Below are 23,525 nucleotides of genomic sequence, written 5' to 3'. Positions count from 1 at the left end.
AGGATAGCACACAAGAGAAGAGATGTCTTTAATATTCTGGGAACAGCAATTGTCAGTTGCATTATTCAAAGTTCACCAGTGAAAGAGAACCAATAGGATATACGTAGAGACAGATTTATTTTAAGGAATTGGCTCCAATGAGTGTAGGGGCTGACATGTCTAAAATCTATAGGGCAAACTGAAGACTAGAAATTTGTGCAGGAGTTGATGTTGCAATCTTGAGTCCAGACACTACAAACTCAGGCAGGATTTCTATATTGCATTCCAGAGGCAGAATTCTTTCCTGTTCAGGGACCTGAGCCTTCAAATAATTCGATGAGACCTACCCACCTAATGGAGGCTGATCTGCTTTATTCAAAGTCTACTGGTATAATATGTCAATCTCATTTAAAAAAATACCTTCAAAGCAACATCTAGACTGGTATTTGACAAAAAAATTGGTACCATAGCCTAGCTAAAATGACATCTGAAATTAACCATCACACCAATGATATAGATTTCTCTTTAATCATTCGTATTTGTGTAAGTGAATTTCTAATACAAGTAGTCATTTTGGGAAGTTACACATTTATTCTTCTGGTGTTTTCTTTGTTCTCTTTTGGAAAGTCTCCTTTTGTACCAGTCACAGAACCAGTGTCAACAACCCCCCCCCCCCCGCCGCCAAAAAATGAATACCTTGGATTATAACCAAAATGCTACTATTTGGCTTATTTAGACAATTCATTAAAATAAATTTGTTCCAAAGACTTTAGGACTATTTTTAAAAATCAAATTCACTTTCAAAGTTAAAAATTTACCACCTTTGATACTGGCACAAAAGTAGACACATAGAATAGAAAGTCCAGAAATGAACCCACAATTATATGGTCAACTAATCTACAACAAAAAAGGCAAGAATATACAACAGAAAAAAGTCTCTTCAACAAATGGTGTTGGGAAAACTGGACAATTGCCTGCAAAAGAATGAAACTGGACCACTTCCTTACTCCATACACAAAGGAACTCAAAATGGATTAAGACCTAAATGTGAGACCTGAAACCATAAAAATCCTACAAGAGAGTACAAGCAGTAATTTCTCTGACATCAGCCACAGAAACATTTTACTAGTTATGTCTTCTAAGGCAAGGGAAACAAAAGCAAAAATAAACTATTGGGATTATGTCAAAATAAAAGGCTTCTGCACAACGAAGGAAACAAGCAACAAAACAAAAGGCAACCTATTCAATGGGAGAAGATATTTGCAAAAGACGTACCAAAAAAGGGTAAATACATAAAGAACTTATAAAACTAAACACACACACACAAAAATAATCCAATTTAAAAATGGGCAGAAGACATGAATGGACCTTTTTCCACAGAAGACATACAGATGGCTAACAGACACATGAAAAGATGTCCATCACTAAACAGCAAGGAAATGCAAATCAAAACCACAAGGAGATAACACCTCGCAACCGTCAGAATGGCTAAAATAAAAAACTCAAGAAACAACGGGTGTCGGCAAGAATGTGTAGGAAAAGGAACCCTCATGCAATGTTGGTGGGAATGCAAACTGGTACAGCTACTGCAGAAAACACTGTGAGTTTCTTCAAAAAAATTAAAAATAGAACTACCTTATGACCCAGTAATTCCACTACTGAGTATTTACTCAAAGAACACAAAGCACTAATTAGAAAAGATGCAGGTACCTCTATGTTTATTGTAGCTTTATTTACTTTTTTAATTATTATTATGTTATGTTAGTCACCATACAACACATCACTTGATGTAGTGTTCCAAGATTCATTGTTTGCCTATAACACCTAGTGCTCCATGCAGTATGTGCCCTTCTTAATACCCATCACCAGGCTCACCCATCCCCTCACCCACCTCCCCTCTAAAACCCTCAGTTTATTTCTCAGAGTCCATAGTCTCTCATGGTTCAACTCCCCCTCCAATTCCTGCCCCTCTTATTTTTCCCTTCCTTCTCCTAATGTCCTCCATGCTATATTTACAATAGCTAAAACATTAAAACAGCCCAACTGTCCATCAATAGATAAATGGACAAAGAAGATATGGTATGTGTATATATAAACATATATGTACACACACGCACAATGGAATATTACTCAACCATAAAAAAGAATGATATCTTGCCATTTGCAACAACACAGATGAATCTAAAGGGTTTATTACTAAGTGAAATAAGTCAGTCAGAAAAAGATAATTACCATACAATTTCACTCATATGTGGAATTTAAGAAAAAAACAAAGAAGAAAGGAGACAAAAAATAGGCTCTTAAATACAGGGAATGAGAGGGAAAGTAGGTATGAGGATGGGTGAAATAAGTGAAGGAATTAAGAGTACAATTATGATGAGCACTGAGTAATGTATAGAGTTATTGAATCACTATATTGTACACCTGAAACTAATATGGCACTGTATGCTAACTATACTGGAAAGAAATACATACATGCATACATACAAACATACACAAAAAATTAAACACTAAAAACAAAATATTTACTACCTTTTACAATCTTTAAAGCACGTGTCACTAAAACCATTGCACAGGTATTTCAAAAACTGATTCAAATATCAACATTACTGGATTTAGCATAGCACTCCCAAAGGTAAAAATTTTCAGGAGTTGTCTTCTCTCTTCTTCATGAATACAAGATGGTCATTAATAATTAAATTTTTAAGCTAAGTTGTAACTATGAAGTTGTAGTATTAGGAATTTTAATGTGAAGGAATATTAAAATGACAAATATAAAAGATCTCAATCACATCGTTGCTAATAGGGAAAAGACAACCACAGGAATCTGATTAAATAAATTATAATATTAACTTAAACTGGTTCGAATACTGTGTAGCAGTCTACAGTGTTAAAGGCCGAGATAGGAAATATACAAACAGTTTTTAGGCAGTAAAACTCCCAAAATTTGTATGCAACATTTTATGTACATGTTCACTTTTCTAAGGCAAAAGATCATATAACTTTGGTACATGTTATAACCCAAAAGTAGTTGGAAACCACGTAGCAGAGGAATATTTAAAACAATGAAAAAATGTACAAGTTATATTGCTGAGTAAAAAGACAAGATATAAAAGAATGCGTATGGTATGGTGTATTTAAATATTTTTAGGTATGCCTAGTAAGTAATGAGGGAAAAAATACACACCAAAATATTAATAGGAATAACCTCTGAGTAGTGAGATTATAAATAGTTTCTTTGTTGTTTGTCTTATTTTGCTTTGCTGTTGGCTTGTCTGTACTTTCTGTTTTCTACAATGATATATACTGCTTTTACAAAGAAGAAAAAATAATAAAAACTTAAGTTGAAAATGTCAAGTAAAAGAAAGATTTGTCTTTATGTCACCAACACAGTTCAGACTACCTAAGTTCTGATACTAGTCAACCTATCTCTGTTTGATAGTAATGGTATCTGTAATAGCAATTATAAGGATGATAATAATAAGTACTTTATAACAAACTATGCAAATGATGCCTCTATTAACTGATTGGGCCTCATATATGTCTCCTTATAAATCAGCTGGAATTTAGGTTTAGAAATTAGTTTAGTATGAATTTAGTTGACATGAATCAATCTCCCTTGGTCAGTTCATCCATAACTGGGAAGAAAATCAATTTCCGAGTTTGCAAAATTAAAAACCCCATATGATTATATCTTGATTATCTTATTATGATCCTTCGAGTTTAACAAAGATATGAGATAACTACATAAGATAATGGCAGTCTCTTCCCCCAAAAAACTAGACTCATGGATAGATTATCTCCATTTTTAAAGTGCTTGCCTTTTTATAACTTTTTCTTAAGTTGTTGGTATTATCACCTACTGCTGGAAAATGCTAGCAGCTGACAAAATGAATAATAAAATAGCAAACAAATATTAATAAACAACAATTAGTTCAATGGCTCATTGTTATTTTTTCACAGACAATAGTGTTTTAGATTTTGCATGATTTGGGGGACTTCCGGAAATAGGAACTCCAGAAAGCAGAATTAGAAATATAATAAATAGGTGTATTGGGGGAAATGCTTATGAAGGACAAAGGGGAGAAGGAGCAGGAGCAGGTCAAAAAAAAACAAACTCCAGATCATGTTTCTCGTCTGACACGTATGACTGGAGAGAGGGAGGGAAGAAGGACTTTATAGCAAGAGACTCAGACTACAATGACCTCTGTGAAAATCCCAGCCAGCCTCATAAGAAGGTCAGAGTGATGATTGTCCATTGGGAATTTCCACGTTGAAACAGAAATAGCCCAGTTCTTGTATCTCTGTCATGCCCAGTCACTGGCTGGGACTTGGCTTTTGCGTGAGTGCTGGAGCTGACTCCAAATGTGCAATAGCTTATGGCTCACTGCTTTCCTCATAGTAGGTTCTGTCTTGAAGGGAGAGCTGGGTAGCATACTTGGATCATTGCCACAAGTTCCTTTTTTTATATCTTACATGTAGATTGTTTTTTGTTACTAAAGTTGTTCTCAGTCTATGATGGAAGTAAATATACCATTCTTTCTCCCATGTCCCAAAAAGAGCATAGTGTTCCTAACTGCAATCTACAAAGACTATGATTTCCAGGTGTTCCCATTTTAACAATTTGAGATCCATTTCTGCTTTGGAGTCAGAAGATTTGGATACCTTCATCACTTTCTACCTGCATTGCCTTGAACAAGATACCTGACATTGCTGAACCTCAATTTCCATATCTGTAAAGTGGGAATATCCATGCCTTACCCCACAGAATTATCTTAAAGATTAAACTCAATAATGTATGTGAAAATCTCTGGCATAGAAAAAGCATTTGATAACAGGTACTATTCCATCTAGCTTGTCATCATTACCTTACTTTACCTGGACAAGTTATGTAATTCATAAACCTCAATTTCCTCATCTACAACATAGAGTAATAGGACTCCCTGTGGCACTGGATTATTGAAATAATTAGATGAAATAATAGAAAGAGAGCATTTATTCCATACCTGACATGCCATAACCCCTCAATAAATGTTCTTGATTAGAATTATTTGCTACAAGCCCATTCATTCATTTTAATTTTGAAGTTCAGACAAATTTGATTATCTGGTCTATGGCAATCATAAGAACTAATAACATCTCAATTGTTATTATTCTCAAATTGACATCTCCTTTGAAGTAAGTATACACAAACACCACTACTTGACGAAGATGACCCAGTACTATACAATAATAACAAGACTAAGATAGCAAGCAGTTTTACTTTATTGATCATCCACTTTAAAATTTGCTTCTGATAAAAAACACACTTAGATTTTTCCACGTGTTAGTCATTGATTATTGCTATCACCATTAAAAATAATAACAATGATATAATTTTTACCTGAAAGCCACAGTTTATTTTAGGTATTTTTTCTTAGTTTCAAAGCTTCAACTGGACATTTTAAATGTAAATTGGATTTATTTTTTCTTCTATTCATCCACCAATTTTTCCCCGGACAGTTTATCGCTTGAAACTTCATAGAGTTAGGGACAGGGAAATACTGGGGCGGGGGATGTTTAAAAACAAGGAAAGACTATAGAAATATATATTCTATATCCATTCATCTGTCAATGGACATCTGGGCTCTTTCCATATTTTACAATGGAATATTACTCAGCCATGAAAAATAATGAAATCTTAACCATCTGCAATGACATGGATGGAACTAGAGGGTATTATGCTAAATGAAATAAGTCAATCAGAGAAGGATAATTATCATGTGATTTCACTCATGTGGAATTCTTTTTAATTTAATTTTATTTCCAGTGTTCCAAGATTCATTGTTTATGCACCACACCAAGTGCTCCATGTGGAATTTAAGAAACAAAACAGATGATCATAGGGGAAGGGAGACAAAAACAAAATAAGATGAAATCAGAGAGGGAGACAAAACATAAGATACTCTTAACCATAGGAAACACCTGAGGGTTGCTGGAGGGGAGGTGGGTGGGCAGATGGAGTAATAGGTGATGGGCATTATGGAGGGGACATGATGTAATGAGCACTGGGTGTTATACGCAACTGATGAATCACTGACCTCTACCTCTGAAACTAATACACTATATGTTAATTAATTGAATTGAAATTTTAAAAAAAGAAATATATATTCTATAATCCCTTGAAAGTAAAATGGGAATGAAACAAGAAATGGCACTGGAAACTTCCAAAGGCAGAACTACAAACTCTCACCCTGACCACCGAGTACTGGAAAATGAAAAATGAAAGACAGTCATAGATAAGCCAAGATTTTTGTTTGTTTGTTTTTAAGATTTTATTTATTTATTTGACAGACAAAGATCACAAGTACGCAGAGAGGCAGGCAGGGAGAGAGAGAGGAGGAAGCAGGCTCCCCGCTGAGCAGAGAGCCGGATGTGGGGCTCGATCCCAGGACTCTGGGATCATGACCTGAGCCGAAGGCAGAGGCTTTAACCCACTGAGCCACCCTGGCGCCCCAAGCCAAGATTTTTTTTCTATACATTCACAGATTGACAATTCCAGATTTCACAAGGCTAGTACACCCGACAAAGCTAGTCTCTAGACTCTGGGTGGGAAGCTTTTCTTTCAAATTTGGAAAAATAAAAAATAAAAGGAAATCTCCTTGTTGGCTCTAAGCTCTTGGGTAAAATTGTCAAACATGCTTGTTCCTAAAAAGGAGACAAATTTTATCAAAAGTGCATTAAGACCACAAGCTCTTTTATCCTAAAGCCAAAAAGTAGTCACCCCTCAGTGAGTAATAATTTTTCCCTCTAATCAGCAGAGTTTAATTACAGCAACTAACTCAAACACTCAGGCTTTTATTAAATTAGTTATTGATTCAAAAACCTATGACTTGGGACACCTAGGTGGCTCAGTCAGTTAAGCATCTGCCTTCAGCTCAAGTCATGATCCTGGGGTCCTGGGATCCAGTCCCACATCAGGCTCCTTGTTCAGCAGGGTGTCTGCTCCTCCCTCTACCTGCTGCTCCCGCTGCTTGTGCCTTCTTTCTCTCTGACAAATGAATAAATAAAATCTTTTTTAAAAAATCTGTGACTCAAAAGCTAGATTTTCAAGATTTACTCAAAATGTGTAATTTTCCACCATCACAAATCACCAAGAATTCAAAAATATTGATGACCTTTAACAAAGGTGTGACAGGGAGCAGCTGAGTGGCTCAGTGGGTTAAAGCATCTGCCTTCGGCTCAGGTCATGATCCCAGGGTCCTGGGATGGAGCCCCGAGTTGGGCTCTCCACTTGGCAGGGAGCCTGCTTCCCGCCCCCCCCCCGCCCCCACCGCGTGCCTCTGCTTACTTGTGATCTCTGTCTGTCAAATAAATAAATAAAATCTTTAAAAAAAAAAAAAAGGTGCAACAAAACTATATTATTACCAAAGATAGAACATTTTTCATGAACTAAGAGTCAGAACTTAACTTTTCATGGCCACAATCCACGAATTTCAGCTTACCTGGTCCTCTCTCGCAGATATGAAGGCCAACTCACTAGTTAGAAAGAGTAGGTTTTGTCTCCCAAAAGTGAATAAGGGAAAAAAAAGAAGCAGCTACAACTGCAGAGGTTGATGCAATTTTTAAAAAAACACAAACAAGGCTGGTGGCCATTTTGTGAAGTGGCGAAAGAGATGGCCCCCTGCGTGACCTTGGTTGAGCTCTCCATTTCCTGTGACCACCTCATTGATAAGGACATCGGCTCCAAGTCTGACCCATTCTGCATCATTTTACAGGATGTGGGAAGGGGAAGCTGGACTGAGCTTGGCGAACTGAGCGAGTAGGGAACTGTTCGAGCCCCAAGTTCTCCAAGACTGCAGCTTGAGTACCACTTTGAAACAGTCCAGAAGCTCTGATTTGGCATTTATGACATAGACATAATGAGCTGGGGAATGACTTCCTAGGGGCTGAGTGTTCCCTAGAAGAGGTATCCACTCAGAAGATGAAGGATAGTTGTATAGTGACCATGGAGGTGGAGGCCAGAAACCTAGATAAGGACTTCCTGGAGAAATTGGATCCATTCTTAGAGTTCTTCCATCAGGGTGATGGGAAACAGCACCTGGCATACAGATCTGAGGTAATCAAGAACAACTTGAATCCTACATGGAAACATTTCTCTGTTCCCCTTCAGCATTTCTGTGGGGGAGATCCCAGCATACCCATCCAGGTGCCGTGCTCAGATTATGATAGTGATGGTTCACATGATCTTACTGGTACCTTCTACACCAGCTTGGCCCAGCTGCAAGCAGTCCCCGCTGAGTTTGAATGGATCCACCCTGAGAAAAAGCAGAAAAAGAAAATCTGCAAGAACACTGTGACAGTTTGTGTCAAGATTTGCCAGGTAGAAACACAGTATTCACTCCTGGACTACGTGATGCGAGGCTGTCAAATTAACTTCACTGTAGACGTTGACTTCATGGGCTCCAATGGAGATCCTTCCTCCTCCAACTCCCTGTACTACCTGAGCCCAGCAGGGGTCAATGAGTACCTGACAGCACTATGGAGTGTGGGCAGCATGATTCAGGACTATGATTCAGACAAGCTATCCCAGCATTTGGATTTGGGGCCCAGGTACCCCCTGATTAGCAGGTCTCCCATGAATTTGCCTTGAACTTTGACTGCAGTAACCCCTACTGCACAGGCATCCAGGGCATTGTGGATGCTTACCACCAAGCCCTGCCCCAAGTTCGCCTCTATAGCACCACCAACTTTGTACCCATCATCAACCATTGGCGAGGCTGGCAACCCAGGCTGCATATCAGAGGACTGCCTTGCAATACTTCGTGCGGTTGCTGCTGACTGACGGTGCTGTGACAGATGTGGAGGCCACATGTGAGGCTGTGGCGCATGCCTCCCACCTGCCCATGTCAGTGATCATCGTGGGTGGGGGTGGTGCTTACTTCAAGGCCATGGAGCAGCTGGATGCTGATGGTGGACCCTTGCATGCACGCTCTGGGGTGGCAGCTACCTGTGACATCGTGCAGTTTGTGTCCTACCACCACTTCCAGAATGCCCCCTTGGGAGACATTGGCACAGACTGTGCTTGCAGAAGTACCCACACAACTCGTCTCCTACTTCAAGGCCCAAGGTTGGGCCCCATTCAAGCCACTTCCACCCCCAGTCAAGAGCCCTGCACATGATCCTCAGGCTTAGATTCCCTTAGAGGATGGGCTAGGGCTAATTCTCAGCCTTGTGGCCCCAAGGTCTCTGTGGGCATGGTTCAATCTTGCACACATTCCCCAGTGCTACACTTTACATTTTATACTTTTATATTTGCTCCTGCTGTTACTCTTGATCCCTTCTGCTTGCCCCTAGAGTCCTTCATTTAATAAAGGTCAGTGAAAGCCAAAACAAAACAAAAGAAAAACAAAACACAAACAAACAAAATACCCGATAGAAATCAACTTGATGAACAGAGGAAGCCACAGATGCTTTGAGCAATGGACAGATGTGTATCATTTCTTCATTCCATTATCAGACATTTATTATGTGCCTACTGTATGCCAAGCTCACTGGGAGCTAAATAGGATTAACCATACTGTAATTTCAGGCCGTCCAAGAAACCATCACACAAGCAACCCGTGTAGTACCAGTTGCAAGGCTGATTCCTTTCTTTACTTTTTAAAATTAATTTAATTTTTTATAAGATTTTATTTATTTGTTTGTCCGAGAGAGAAAGAGCATACAAGGAGAGGGAGGGAAAAGCAGGATCCTTGCTGAGCCAGGAGGCCGATGCAGGACTCGATTCCGGACCCTGGGGTCATGAACTGAGCTGAAGGCAGATGATTAGCCAACTGAACTACCCAGCATCCTGCAAGTCTGATTTCTAATAACTGGTCCCCCTCTATGAAAAAGGAATTCCTTCTGCTATCAAGTGACTCAGAAAATAGGTCCTCCCCCTCCCCGATACCTCAGGTGATAAAATTTACTTCAAAACTTCTATGGCTTAGGTTTTTTTTCAGGAACAAATTAAAGACCTAAACCAGTTATTTTTGTATTAAGTTTTTTAAAAAGCTGAATGAAATGTAGCAATATTTCTCCCTATCTATCTCACTTCTATGTGCAGATTCTTAATTTGCATACAATTCCCAACCTAAGTCACTTGACCCTATCTTCTAAAATATGCTTTGATATAAAAGGAGAGAGTGCAAAAATAGTGAGAGATGGGGTTAGGTGTATAGCACACTGCTCAGGGAGCTCTTTTAATTCAATTTTGTAATCAAAGCTTGGAATCTAAAATATGAGTACGGGAGGAGATAGGACTCATAGCCTTCATATTGTACCAAGGTCCCTGCTCACCCTCCCCAGCATTAACATAATCACAGGAGTGGTAAAGCCATAGAAAAATGCTTCCTATTCTCAAAAGCTTCATTCATCCTGGCATTTCAACAAAACCCAGTATATATTTGGTTCCCTTTTATAAAAACAGCATAATGCTTTTGGCCACAAGTCATTAAAAGACCATGGAGGACAACGTAAGTGTTGATTTTCATTTTCATCTCAACAACCATCATTTCTATCATCTTCATTCAGACATCAATTACCTGCTCTGTTTCCTCTGCCCTTCAAGTAAGAAAAGCAGTTCCCTGGAGGAGACTGAAGGAAAAGCAAAACTGATAGAGTATTTGGGAAAAGAGGTTAAAATGGGTGAATTGAAGGCTCATGTACCCTCAACCCAAGAAACAATCAGGTCAACTCAGAAAATCTGCCCTTCAGTTAAAATCTGTGGCAGAATAGAACAAGGCAGTTTTGCCACAAAGTTTGCATGACTTGGCTTATAGGCAATTTGGTAGGTTAAAACCAGTAGAAAAGAGACCAAAACAAAAATAAAGAAAAATGTTAATAAATGATTGTGTTTTAAGAGAAACTTTGTACAATTTCATAAAACCACTCATTTCAGTAATTATTACCATAGCTAACATTTAGTGCTGGAAAATACCAGGCACTATATCAAGCCCTTTACAAAGTTCATATTTAATTCTCACAAAAGTCCTATGAAGGACGTACTTTTGTTCTCCCCATTTTCTAGATGAGCACATTGGGATACACAGAAGTGAAGAAACTTGCACAAAGTCAAGAAGCTAGTAAGTTATAAAGATGAACATGCTATGGGGATTTTTATTGGAGATGGAAAAATGTTAAATATTCAGAAAACTGCAGGACGTTTCCACCCAGAATCATCCTACCTAAAAGGACAATAGCACTACCCATGGGGAAATATACCAGTAGAGCCAGGAGAGAAACGAGGTCTGTATCTCAAGATAGACTATTTCTCCTCCATTCCCCACCCCCCTTGCCTATCGCCTCCGTCTCTATTCCAAAGTGCTAGGTCTGATGGAAAGTGAAAAGGCAATTTATAAACTCCTGCCCCAGATCCCCCAGGCTTCAGGTTAAACCCATGGTTTAGATGAGGTAGGAGATTAGATTTAAATTGAGTCTGAGATTGACTTTTTAAACCAAAATGGACTGAAATTTTTATAACTTAAAGAGGGCAAAACATTATGGAACCTGCCAAAGATGTTAAAGAGTGGGAAAATGGAAATTCACTTGAACACTATAGAAATCAATAATTGGAGGGGCACCTGGGTGGCTCAGTCAGTTAAGCATCCAACTCTTGGTTTCCACACAGGTCATGATCTCGTGGTCATAGGATTGAGTCCCACATTGGGCTCCACACTCAGTGCAGAGTCTGCTTCAGATTCTTTCTCCCTCCCCCTCTGCCTCCCTGCTCAGTCTCTCTTTCTCTCTCTCTCTCTTTCTCTCTGAAATAAATAAATCAAATCTTTTTAAAAAAGAAATCAATAATTGGAGAAAACACAAACATTTCATGTTTATGCTCCACTTAGTTAAAACTCCTCAGTTACCTCCTCCATAAAGGGGAGTGGGGTCATGGTTTTCAAACACTCCAAGGAAGGAAGGTCACAGAGAATGTTTCTGTCTGCCATACTGACCACCGCAGATAAGCAGCTGCTGCTCACCCTGCTTGGAAACATTACATCCTGTTTCCATCAAGGGCCCTGGGTGGAGCCCACAGGCCGCCATCTAGGGCTGTGGCAGTTGGATGGGAACTCACTGGAAGCCTAGTAGGGGTGCTGGCCATGGGCACAGCACTGCACTCCCGCTGAAGTGTGACAATTGCTAATGAAGTGCGTTTTCCTCTCCCCTTGCCATGGCAGGTGCTTGATATCAGAGGCCACTGTTAAATGACCCAGGAGGGAAAATGCCCAGGGCAGGGCAAGCCTGGGGAACATGTGTCTGACACACGTCACAATTTTCCCTGAGCTTCCATTCTTCCACCCAGGACCAGGTTGTCTCCGCTCACACAATACACAAATACACAAATCCCAAATTCCCTTGGGCTTTTTTCCAGCTCCCTCCCTATCAATCCCTTCATCTGCCCTTAGAGAAGCAAATAATTGGAAAGTGTCCCTGCTAAAACCATATCAGAAAACAGACCACCTAATAAAAAATACCAGTTGGTATAGACTTTGGAGGACAATTTAGCAATATCTATTAAAATTGTAATGTGCTTGCTCCCTGACCCAGCAATTCTTCTGGGTATTTTCCTGTGTGTGTGTCATACACAGCTGTATTCCCAGGGCCTTAGAATGACCATTACCAGGTAGATAGTGGGCAATCAATGAAAATGTATTAAATGATGAAATGAATGAATACGTAATTTGAAAAGATGAATTGGCAAACAGGCCGACACATAAGTTAACATTTCACCTACGTTTATGAAAAGCCTAAGTTGTATTTTTCCTGCTGTTTAGAAAATTTTGTAAACCTTTTCAGGTTGCACAGCACGTTATCGGAGGTACAGAAGTCACATGCTCTCTGTGCACACTCCTTCTGTTACTTTCTTTTATTCTATTGTGCCCCATCTCCCCCTCCATACCCTTCACAGCTCTGCTTCCATTTCCTGCCCCACATTCATGTTTATGATAAACGTCCTTCCTTCTCAATGTAGTACTAAAAGATAAATAACAATTTTACACATGTGTTTTTATCTTCCGTAAGCGATGTTGCATATAAATCTTATTCAACTTCTTGCTCTTTTCACTGTGTTTTTAAGATCAATCCATTTAAACTGTAGATACATCTAATTAGCTGAACCGTGACTATTGCATAGTATTCTGTACTAGATAGTCACTGTGATTTACTTACCCATTCCCATTGTGACGGACAAGTCCCATCCAACTCCCTATCATCACAAACAATGTTGCCACAATATATTAAAATGTTCCTAATGTGATTCCTTATACCTGTGCAAGAGTTCCTCTGGAGCATATGATTAGAAAAGGGATTGTGGGTGACAGAGAATATGCATACTTCTCAGTTTCTCTAAGGAGCACCAGATTGTTTCCCAGAATGACTACACCAACTCACATTCACTAGCACAAGAGGGTCTCTCTTTCCTCAAATGGAATTATCTGATCAGTGATCAGAATGATCAAACCTTACATTTTTTGTATTTTACCATCATAGAGTGGTATCTTATGCTTCATCTGTGATTCTGATTTCAAAAAGACTCATGTCCTTTGTACATGGTCTGCTTTTTCTTTAGGAAGATTTTAGAATTTTTTTATCTTGGTCTTTGAAGATCTTTATTTTCACTTTAATCTATCTCACTGATGAGTGTCCTATTCTCAATGATCTTGAAGGATGAGCAAGTGGCCGAGATTATCCACACAGTCTTAATTGTGAATAGATCTGAGAGGTCATTCATCTTCTGTTCAAACTACTCATGTAATGCCGAAATCCCCTTCTGCAATATCTCTGTCCACAGAGATGTCAAAGAGGAATCTTCTCACACCAATGGACATTACAGCTCAATGTTTGCATCTTCCTTAACATTCAAGTACTTGAAGCAGGTGCCGCAACTGATACACATAGATCTCAATAAATAAGGGCTTCCTTCCTTCCCTTCTATTTGCCTACTTCCAATGTCTTGAGTGCAAATCCTCATACAGGCCCTATAAGTATCTGAAAACAGTCACCTTGTCTCCCTCCATGTTTCCTTCCTCTAGTTTCTAGCTCCTGCCCACAATACACCTCCCACATCAGACTTTCTATACCACTCAATTTCCTGTTGGTTCTTTCAGTGAACAATCTGGTTTGGAAGTCTCCTGGAGTCCCTTAAAATGTGGTGACTAGAAAATGGACGTCCAGGTAGATTCTAAACAGAACAAAGCACATTGAGCCTATGACTTCGTCCACTTTCCATTGAGTCTATTATGTAAAGTGAGGACACATCCCAGTCTTAGCAGTAGCAGCACCTGATGGCTCACTGAACTTGTAGCCAGCTCAATCCCCAAGGCCTTTTTCACATGAATGCTTGTTTCTACCTGTGGAATTCATTCTGAGAACTGCTTGGATGGTTGAGAGTGCAAACTGAAATCAAAATCTATGGTTCAACCCACCCTTCAAGTGCTCACCTCCAATGTCATTAACTCCTGGTTTTTCTCCTTTCTTTTCTCTATTCAGCTGTTATATGATTGCTCAGACTGTAGTACTAGATAGACCAGGGTTCAAAACCTTCCTCTGTGTCTTCCTAACTCAGTGACCTTGGGAAAGTTATTTGTTCTCTCTGTACTTGTGCTGCTTTGATCTCCTTGGAAATAATAACCTTTATAGAAATGTGAAGTGCTATGAAGATTAAATAAGATATAATATTATAAAATGACTGACACACAGAAGACCCCGAGCATGTGAGTTCCTTCCTCCTGACTCTTTGCCTTTTCTGCCTGGACTTCAAAAAGGAAAAGAAGGCACCCAATTCTTCTCAGCTCTGTCTAGACTCCTGATTCCTACAACAAAAACTATCTATCTGTCTTCATATTTCCTCAACTCTGTGCTCTCTGGTACAAAACACATTAGCTGATCCAAGATAGTGCAGGAAGAGGTCGCAGTGGATCGAGATGTTCCTTTTCCAGATGATATCTGCAACTTCACAGAAGTTTCCCAGATTCTCCTTGCCTTAATGCTTTAGGGATCAAAGTCAGAATATAGGGTATGAAGTCAGGCGAAAAGGATTCTCCCCACCTCAGTGGTTTCATGTTGGCACACTGTGGCTGTGATATGCCTCAGTGGGAGACGGCAGAGATGGGGGCATCAAACTGAGGAGCTATACTAGTCCAGAGGCTGCCACCATGGTGAGAGCTGTGCAGAGCTCACAGGAGACCAATAGCATTCACATCAGACATTGTTTCACAGAGCTCCAGCCACCTATGTGCAATCCCACATGAAGTTCCCCTTTATCAGTTCCCACATTATCAGAAAGTTCCCAATTATTAGAAACCACTGAGGGAAAGATGGAGGTCTGCAGTAAACATTCCCTTTGGCCCACCTGATTTCAGTATAGCTATGGTGGACAGCCTTGCTTACAACACCAGATTCCAACTCAAGGTCCTACCAATGTATCTCCAGATTTTCTGCTCAGAGATTTTGCCCAAAAAGCAAGGAAGACTACTGAGCCTGCCTGTAGCCATAGCCCAGAAGAGAAAAAGAACTAACACTCCCAGATGAACCCCAGCTTCCTGCCCAATGGAGGAATTATTTTTGAGGTTCCTTCTATAAGGTTCTTCAGAGCCAGGTGCCCACTGTAGCAACCGCTCAATAAAATACATTTAGTGGATTTGAGATTTGAACCTGTGACCTCAGAGTTTATACTCTTTCCACCAGACCTCCCAGGATGTGAACCAGATCTTCACCTCTTCCCAGAGCTCCCTGGTCAGGGAATCTGGAGACAAGAGTTTAATTCCTGGCTTGACCACCAAGTAATTTAGGCCAATTTACCTCTTTAAAGGTTTTACTGACTCCACTGAAAATATAACTATATTTTGCATAACATCATAAGAGCACAGAAAGAATGAACTCATGTTTGTAAAGTACTCTATAAAGCCTAAATATACTTTTATCTTTAGCATATTCTCATATGCAGTTAAAAACCATACTCTCAAAAAGGAGTTCTAGAACCCCAAACTAAGATTGGGTTTCAATGTCTCCATTTCTTAACTAGCCAGACACCAAATGACATCTTTCCAACAGCATAGAGATGTTTTTTGGAGCCTAGAAAATAAATGTCAATACTTGTGGTAATTTCTGAGAATTTAAAAGTGCTAGTCCCAGAATAAATATATACTGGGGGGGAGGTAATATAACCCAGGCCAATAAATATTCAAGAAAAATGCTCACACAGAAAACATGTGGGAATCTAAGTGTATTGATTCAAAAGGAGGAAAGTAAGTTGATATTCAGATTGGGCTGTGGTGGTACTTGAACCCAGGGCTCCCTGGCTGCCTGTGACAAGCTGCTCACCATTTCTGGGAAGTCAGGGCCAGACACAAAACTCACATGCTCCCCATAGGACGGAAATACCCTCCATATGTCTGAAACAGCCTTCCTTTTACTACCATGATATTTGATAAACTGGAGATTGGTTGCATTAATATGACCACAGTCACTTCACGCTATAGTCTTAGAAATAATAAATATATCTAGAAGCCATAGTTAACCATATCTTCCCTGGCAGCATCAACCTGTTACCAGATGTATTATTCGAAAGATCATAAATGTGGATAATGCAAGCCTAAAACATCTCAAACCTTTTCGTGAAGTTTTCAGACTTTCCAACTTTAGCAATCCTGCTTCAGCAAGGCCGCCTGTGGTATATGCTAAGTACTTGCCACTGTCCCTATTTTCTGAACCTTGGTGTGAGAGTTAATTTTAGGAGTCAACTTAGCTAGGCCATGATACCCCCCCAGGTATTTTGTCAAATATTATTCTAGATGTTTCTGTGAGGACACTTCAAGATATTATCATCTAAACCAACAGGCTTTGAGTAAAGCAGATTACCCTCTAAGGCGGGTGGGTGGGGGGAGGCGGCCTTCATCCATTCAGACGGAAAACATTAGTAGAAAAAACTGACCTCGAGGGAGAAGAAGTCCAGCAGACCACCTCCAGACTCAAACCACAGCCCTCCCCTGGTTCTCCAGTCTGCCAGCCTACCCTGCAAACTTTGGACTTGCCAAGGCTCCACAATCATGGGAGCTGGCTCCTTAAAATGAATCTAGATAGATAGGTAGGTGAGTGTATAGATAGATAGACAGACAGACAGATAGATGATAGACAGAGAGATAGATAGACAGACATCCTATTGTTTCTCTGAAGAGCCATAACTAATACACCTAGTTAATATCACAGAATTGACCATAATACCAAAGGGGCATGAAAAACATTTTCAACATGGCATGTGGGGTACATTCTAACAACTGCATATTTGGTCAGTTTTCTCAAATGCCACAGGCCACTGGTCCCAAACCAACAGACAAGGGTTCAAATTCCAGCTGTGCCTCTTGTTAGCTGTGACTACAGGATGTTATCTAACCTCCTTGAGCCTCGGTTCCTCATCTATCAAAGAATACTAGTACTTACTACATAAGGTTATCATAAGGATAAAATAAGTCACTACCCATGAAACATTTAGAAGCACGCCTGGCATAGAATGTGGGCTCGTTCTAAGTTGTCATAATCCTCTCTCAACCTCTACCTGCTTCTGCTTTCCATTGAACTCCCACCTTGGAGAGGAACATTCCAGCAATACCTAAAAACCTCATCTAATCTTCATCTTCTCTATTTCTCTCACCAACTTACTCCCCGCACACACACACCCCACGCCCAGAGCCTATGGATTCTTCACCTCCAGTGTCTTCTCCATCTGTGCTTTATTCACTCATTCATTCTACAGACATCTACTGACCACTATTTCTGGGCCCGACACTGAGTTTGGAAGTGTTGTGAATACACAAATATGCACAAATAAGTAGACAAAGGACTACTATGTGGTGGAGGAGAGTTTTCATTTTCATTGCCCCACCCTTGGTCGGTCTCCAGTCTCTTCCTTGGGTGACTGATGGAGCTTCCTAAGCAGCTTTCCAATCTCTCGCCCTGCAACCCGTCCTTCATCTGACACTTCCCAAACTCAGGTCAGTTTGTTTCTCTTGGCCTTGGGAATAAAATCCACAAATGTCCCTAAACAATCATTAATTCTTCTTCTCCCAATATTATTCTCCACAGTGGGCTTTCTGACAGAACTTTGTGCTCCTGGGTGCTCTGTGACCCTGCATCTGCAGCTGGTCCTCACCTTGATCACCTGCCCAAGCCTTCCTTTACCTTCCCAGTCAAAAGTAACCATTCTTCCCTCTCATGGTTCTTGTCCTTGCACTTGACATTCCAGCTGTCATTGTTTATAGCTGAGCCCTGGCTTGAACCCAGGCCATCTTCACGCCAGGATCCAGACAGGGCCTGGGCAAATCTGGAGGGCCCTTAGGGTGGGTCTGCCAAGGTTTTTTTGCATAAGGGTCTGAGGAGCCTCCTGGGAAATGAACTCATCCTGAGGGAAGAGAAGGCCAAGTCACACAAACATGTTCCAAGGACAGTCAGCCAGTGTCCAAGGAAGGGATAATTTTGAGGGCAGCGTGGTGTCTGCCACTCAGCTTGTCCTTTGCCAAGTTCACAGGGATGCATGCCTGAGTCACTTAGTCATCCATTTGTACTCAACAAACATTTGGTGAGTGCCTATCCTGGTTCGGGCTCTAGACTGGGCATTGGGGATACACAAGTGAGCAAGAGAGACCCATTCCCTGACCTGAGGGAGCTTAACTTGAAGCGTCGTGGAAGCTCTAAGGACAGGGGAGTTGCAACCAAAAAGTGGGTGGTTTTTCTGTGTTCTCTTTGTTTATTTTTTTATAATTTTTTTGTAATTTTAATTTCTACATTTATAATTTGTGTCCCTATGTGACTGAAATAACAGAGGGCAACTCTCCTTTGTGGTCTGTGTGTGAGAATATATTAAGATTAGGGATAAAGGATGCTTTTCCCATGTGATGTGAAAGTTGGGGAAAGCTGAGGTGAGAAGTGGTTCAATGGTATGAGCCTGGAGCTGGACTAGCCAGAGGAGAAACGAGATGACATCATCACGTGCAGGATTGAGCACCTGGGATGACTGAGAACCTGCCTCTGCAGCAGGAGCAGATGAAAGATGGACACCAAGGGGGCTGATGAGGCAGCACTGGAAAGGGATGTGCCTGGAAGCCTTCAATTCCATGTGTGTTAGGACCCTATTTCTGCCTCAAAAGAACATCTTAGGGAAACAACATTTTTTCATGTCTCATCGACCAAGCTGTCATATCTGGAAGGGCAGGTACTATGTCTTACTGTTTAGGGAATCGAATCAGTAACTAGCCAAAAGTAGGCATGGAACAAAATTTCATTGAATTAAAATGAAAATGAAGAACTTTCACTTAAGTAAATAGAGTATGCAGGTGCATAGAGTAAGAAATGTAAAGAATTCTTAGAGTTAGATGGGGGCTTCGCCATCATATTACAAACCAAATTTTGCACTCTTTCTTCATTCCGCTTTGGAGGCTTAAGGCAGAATTAAAATAAATAGAGTTAGTGGGTTGCCGGTCATTTTATATGAGTTCTTTGTTGTTATTATAAGAATAATCCATTCTCATGATGAAAAAATAAACAGCATGGTAAAAGGCGGAAAGGTAAAAGTAAAAGTAGATACCATGCAAACACAGGGTACAATGATCAATGACAGAACTAAATAGAATTATATCATTTGGAAACTCCAGAACTGTCTTTTTTCTCCCACTTCTGTACACTTCAAGCATAATAATTCCCCCATCACCTGGGACAGGATGGAAAACAGAGATGGAAACAGGAACAAAGTAATGGGTGACTTTCTCACAATCACACAAAATGGTTGACTTCAAAAATCCAGACTAGCATAAGACTGATTTCTGAACAAAAGAAACTGAACATCATTGGTCCAGCAACCAAAGTCTTGGCCCTTCTGAACGTACTCATCTCAAATTCCAACCATAACTCACTGGTGAGAGGGAAGGTATTCGAAATAGCTGAGCCACTCAACAGGGACTCCAAGTTCATTTTTCATTCATTGTTTTCTGGGGCAACAACAAAAGAAAATTTTAAATTATGAAGATTGAGTGTGTCTATTTTTACTCTTCATCTGCTCACACCATGATAGAGAAAAAGGGTGTTCTCCTAAAAGCAGAACCAGGAAACAGAAGCCCTTGCCCTGATTCGCTGCTTAGTAGATGGAGGACCTACAGCAAATCGTTTAACTTTTTGAGCCACTGTTTTCTCTTTGGCAAAAAGGAACAATAATTCCTACCCAGCCTCGTTCACAAAGCTGTGGTAAAGATAGATGAGTTTCCGTTTTTGAAAATTCTAAAGAGTGCTAGAAAGGGGCAGTACGAAGCCTACGTCACTCTGCAATATTATACCAAAGGGTCTCAGATATTCTTGCCCTGTATTTCCCTCCCAAATGCTTCACCCAAAAATTTAACCCCCACTACTTCCGACTATCACATCATTCTCCTTCTGGCAGGATTCTCTTTATCACTGGAAAAGTACCCAATACCCACGCATCATCAGCACAAGGTCAAGAGATGACTGTCAGCTGGAAAGAAAGGCAGACCAAAGAAATGAAGACCACATAAAAGGAAAACATTTTGTTTCCATGGCTCTGCCTCTAAGGTTCACTTGAAGGTGAGTATACCGTTAAAAATAATAATAATAAATTTTAAAAAACCCTCTGGCTGTTAGAGCTAGGGTGACGGAAGGTGCAGCATAGTGTAATGCAGAATACAGAGAGGAACTTATTTCCAAGAAAAACCCAGGTGGCTGCAATATACAAGCCTAAGAGCCAGACTACAAGGGTCCTTTGATAGTTATGTGACTTTGAGCAAGTCAGAGTCCTGTGCCTCCGTTTCCTCCTCCGCAAAAGCAAGCTTCTCATGACACCAACTCCATAAGGCTATCACGAGGACTCAATGGATGAACCTGGGTGAGGTACCCAGCCCTGTAGCTGAAGCAAGGAAGTGACAGTTGAGTGCTGATGGTGATACATGGTGATAGTAATGAAAAGGTGCTGGTGCTAGTAATACTGGTGGCAGCAGTGGCGACAGTGGTGATGGTGGTGGTTTTGACTACACTTCCCACTGCTCCCACATAAAACCAGGAGGCAGGACAGGACAGAGAATGAAGTGCCCCCAGGAAGAGACAACAAAGTCTGTGCTTTCTACAGAGGGCACACTGAAGGAAACCAGGTGTCTTAGTCCATTTAGGCTGTTATGATAAAAAGCACCATAAAGTGGGTGGCTCAAACAACAAATCTTTATTTCTCACAATTCTGAAGCCCAAAAGTCCAAGATTGAGGCGCGAGCAGTTTCCATACCTGGTGAGAACCTGCTTCCTGGTTCATTACTGGCCATCTTCTCACTGTGTCCTCACACGATGGAAGAGACAAGAGAGCTCTTACTAATCACCCACCAAAGGTTTCACCTCTAAAATGCCATCACATTGGGGGCTGGGATTTCAACATATGAATTTAGGGTAGGAAGGACATAAACATTCAGTATAGCACAAGGCTTCTTCAAGGTCAGGCCATGTAGAGGTCTGGCAATAGCAAATCAGAAACAAGATCCCCCCCCCACCCAAAGCTGTAAAATTGGGTCTCCTGAGACTGTGACTTTTGTACAACTTCATTCAGATAGACTGAGAAATCCTAGTGATTTCTATCAAAACCCCAATAAAGGAAAGAGCCCATTGCAGCGCACGTGAACGTGAGGTGTAGACGAATATGGTGCAGAAAAGAGCCTCTGGGACAATGCAGACCCAGGGCCAAGAAAGAAAGTGAGCCAAGACACATGGAGCCAGGGCAGAATGATTCCCTTGGCCTCTCTCCACTGCAGGGGCTACTGAGTTCTCAGTGAGGAGAGACGCGTTAATACCAGACCCATTCTCGTCACATACTTAATACTGTGCTTTTTAAGACATTTGCTTAATCGAACTCTTCAGTGAAGTGTTGGTGGCTCATCCTGTAGTTGGGGTACATCAAGGAATTGTTTTCACTCGTTGGTTCAGCAGATATTTACAGATTGCTACAGAATTCCACACCCTGTGCTTTGGAATGCAAGTCCAGGGCCAACAGCTTAGCAGGGGAGTTAGAATGGTAAACAACTTGAAACCTGCAGGCTGGAGTTCTGCAGGAGCACGAAGCGCCCAGGGCCAGGGAAACACTGCGGTGGTTAGAAGGGAAGATCTCCAAGGGCCCTGGAGCCTTGTTAGGGATTTGGTCTTTATTCTGACGCCATGAGGGGCATTAAAAGATACATCAGGTTAAATACTCTACCAGTGTTGTTCCAAATGCTCATGTGAGGTGAGGAGGTTCCAAATATCTCATCTAGATTCTGGCACCCAGAATGAACCGGATTAACACCTCCCCTTGCAGGGGCACCTGGGCCGTTCAGTTAGTTAAGCTTTCAACTCTTGATTTTGGCTCAGGTCATGATCTCAGAGTCATGATCTCAGGGTCCTGAGATTGAGTCCCACAGCAATCTGGGTGTGGAGCCTGCTTAAGATTCCCTCTCTACCTTTCCCTCCTCCCCTCCCCCCAGCACCTTCCCCCCAAATCCGCTCCACTCTCCATCCCACCCCCTACCCGCTCATGCCCAATAAATAAATAAATACATAAGTAAATAAAATCTTAAAAGAAAAAAAAATCTTCCCCTTGCAAAATCACTACCACCCATAGATTATTCTTTTTGGGAGTGGCTTTAAGTTATATTGTGCTCACCCTGCAGCAGCAGATGCCTAGGCTACAGCTCCCCTGAGGTGTCAGAAAGAGATAAAACTTTATTCAGACAGACTAAAACCCAGAAATCCTCTCTTTTTAAAATAGGAACACTATTCAGGTAAGCAATGCTTTCATTTACTGTAAGACTCCAAGATTCTCCAAAGATTCTCATAAGATCAGAGATGCCCAAGGCCAGGGCTTTGCCAGTTAGCTACTAAAATTTTAAAGGCAAAAGGAAGGAATCTGAGTCACTTTCATTGTAAAAATAGAGTATGCTGGATGGAGGCCAGCGACCTATTGTAATAATCAAGACACTGCTCTTTCGATGTTTGAGGGATAAGATCAGAATTCACACTAGCAATGTTTATTTTATTTTCTAAACCCTGGGAGAAGCCTTTCTCAGTGGCAGCAACACAGTTTCCACAAAGGAGGGACGTAGGGCCAAACCCACCTGCTTGGAAGAGATCTGTCATGAAGCTACATTTGTGTAACCAGCACACTGATTTTTTTCAGATTGTATAATTATTTGCCATGGCTGGAAGAGCAAAGAGAGAGGACTAAAATACTCCAAACACCCTCTTGTCATGCCACCACTGTCCATCAACAAAGGTGGTGTATCTCAGCGAAGGTAGTTAACTACGAGTTGGTAATTAACACGGGATGTTAAGGTGAAGCTACCGGAAGGAAAGGAGACTCTACCTGAGTGGTTTCGTCCATGAATAATGTCTTCATTCAGTGGGGTGATTTCTGTCATCTAGGAATGAAATGAAAGAATACATGTCACTATCTGTGGGCTTGGCACTTATTCCAAACTAACTGTGAGGGATATTTGGGGAGCACTGGGAGATCTCAC

General features: G+C 40.8%; 1 pseudogene; it reads left to right on the top strand.

Moving 5' to 3' along the window:
• The first annotated feature begins 7,634 nt into the window (after positions 1-7,634).
• On the top strand, positions 7,635-9,153 carry LOC111149271 (annotated as a pseudogene).
• The last annotated feature ends 14,372 nt before the right edge of the window (positions 9,154-23,525 follow it).

The sequence above is a fragment of the Enhydra lutris genome, unplaced genomic scaffold (assembly GCF_002288905.1).
Source record: "Enhydra lutris kenyoni isolate GAN:26980312 unplaced genomic scaffold, ASM228890v2 scaffoldscaffold21, whole genome shotgun sequence".
Taxonomy (NCBI): Eukaryota; Metazoa; Chordata; class Mammalia; order Carnivora; family Mustelidae; genus Enhydra; species Enhydra lutris.
Note: the sequence above shows the minus strand (reverse complement) of the source record. Positions and strands in the feature narration are given on the sequence as shown.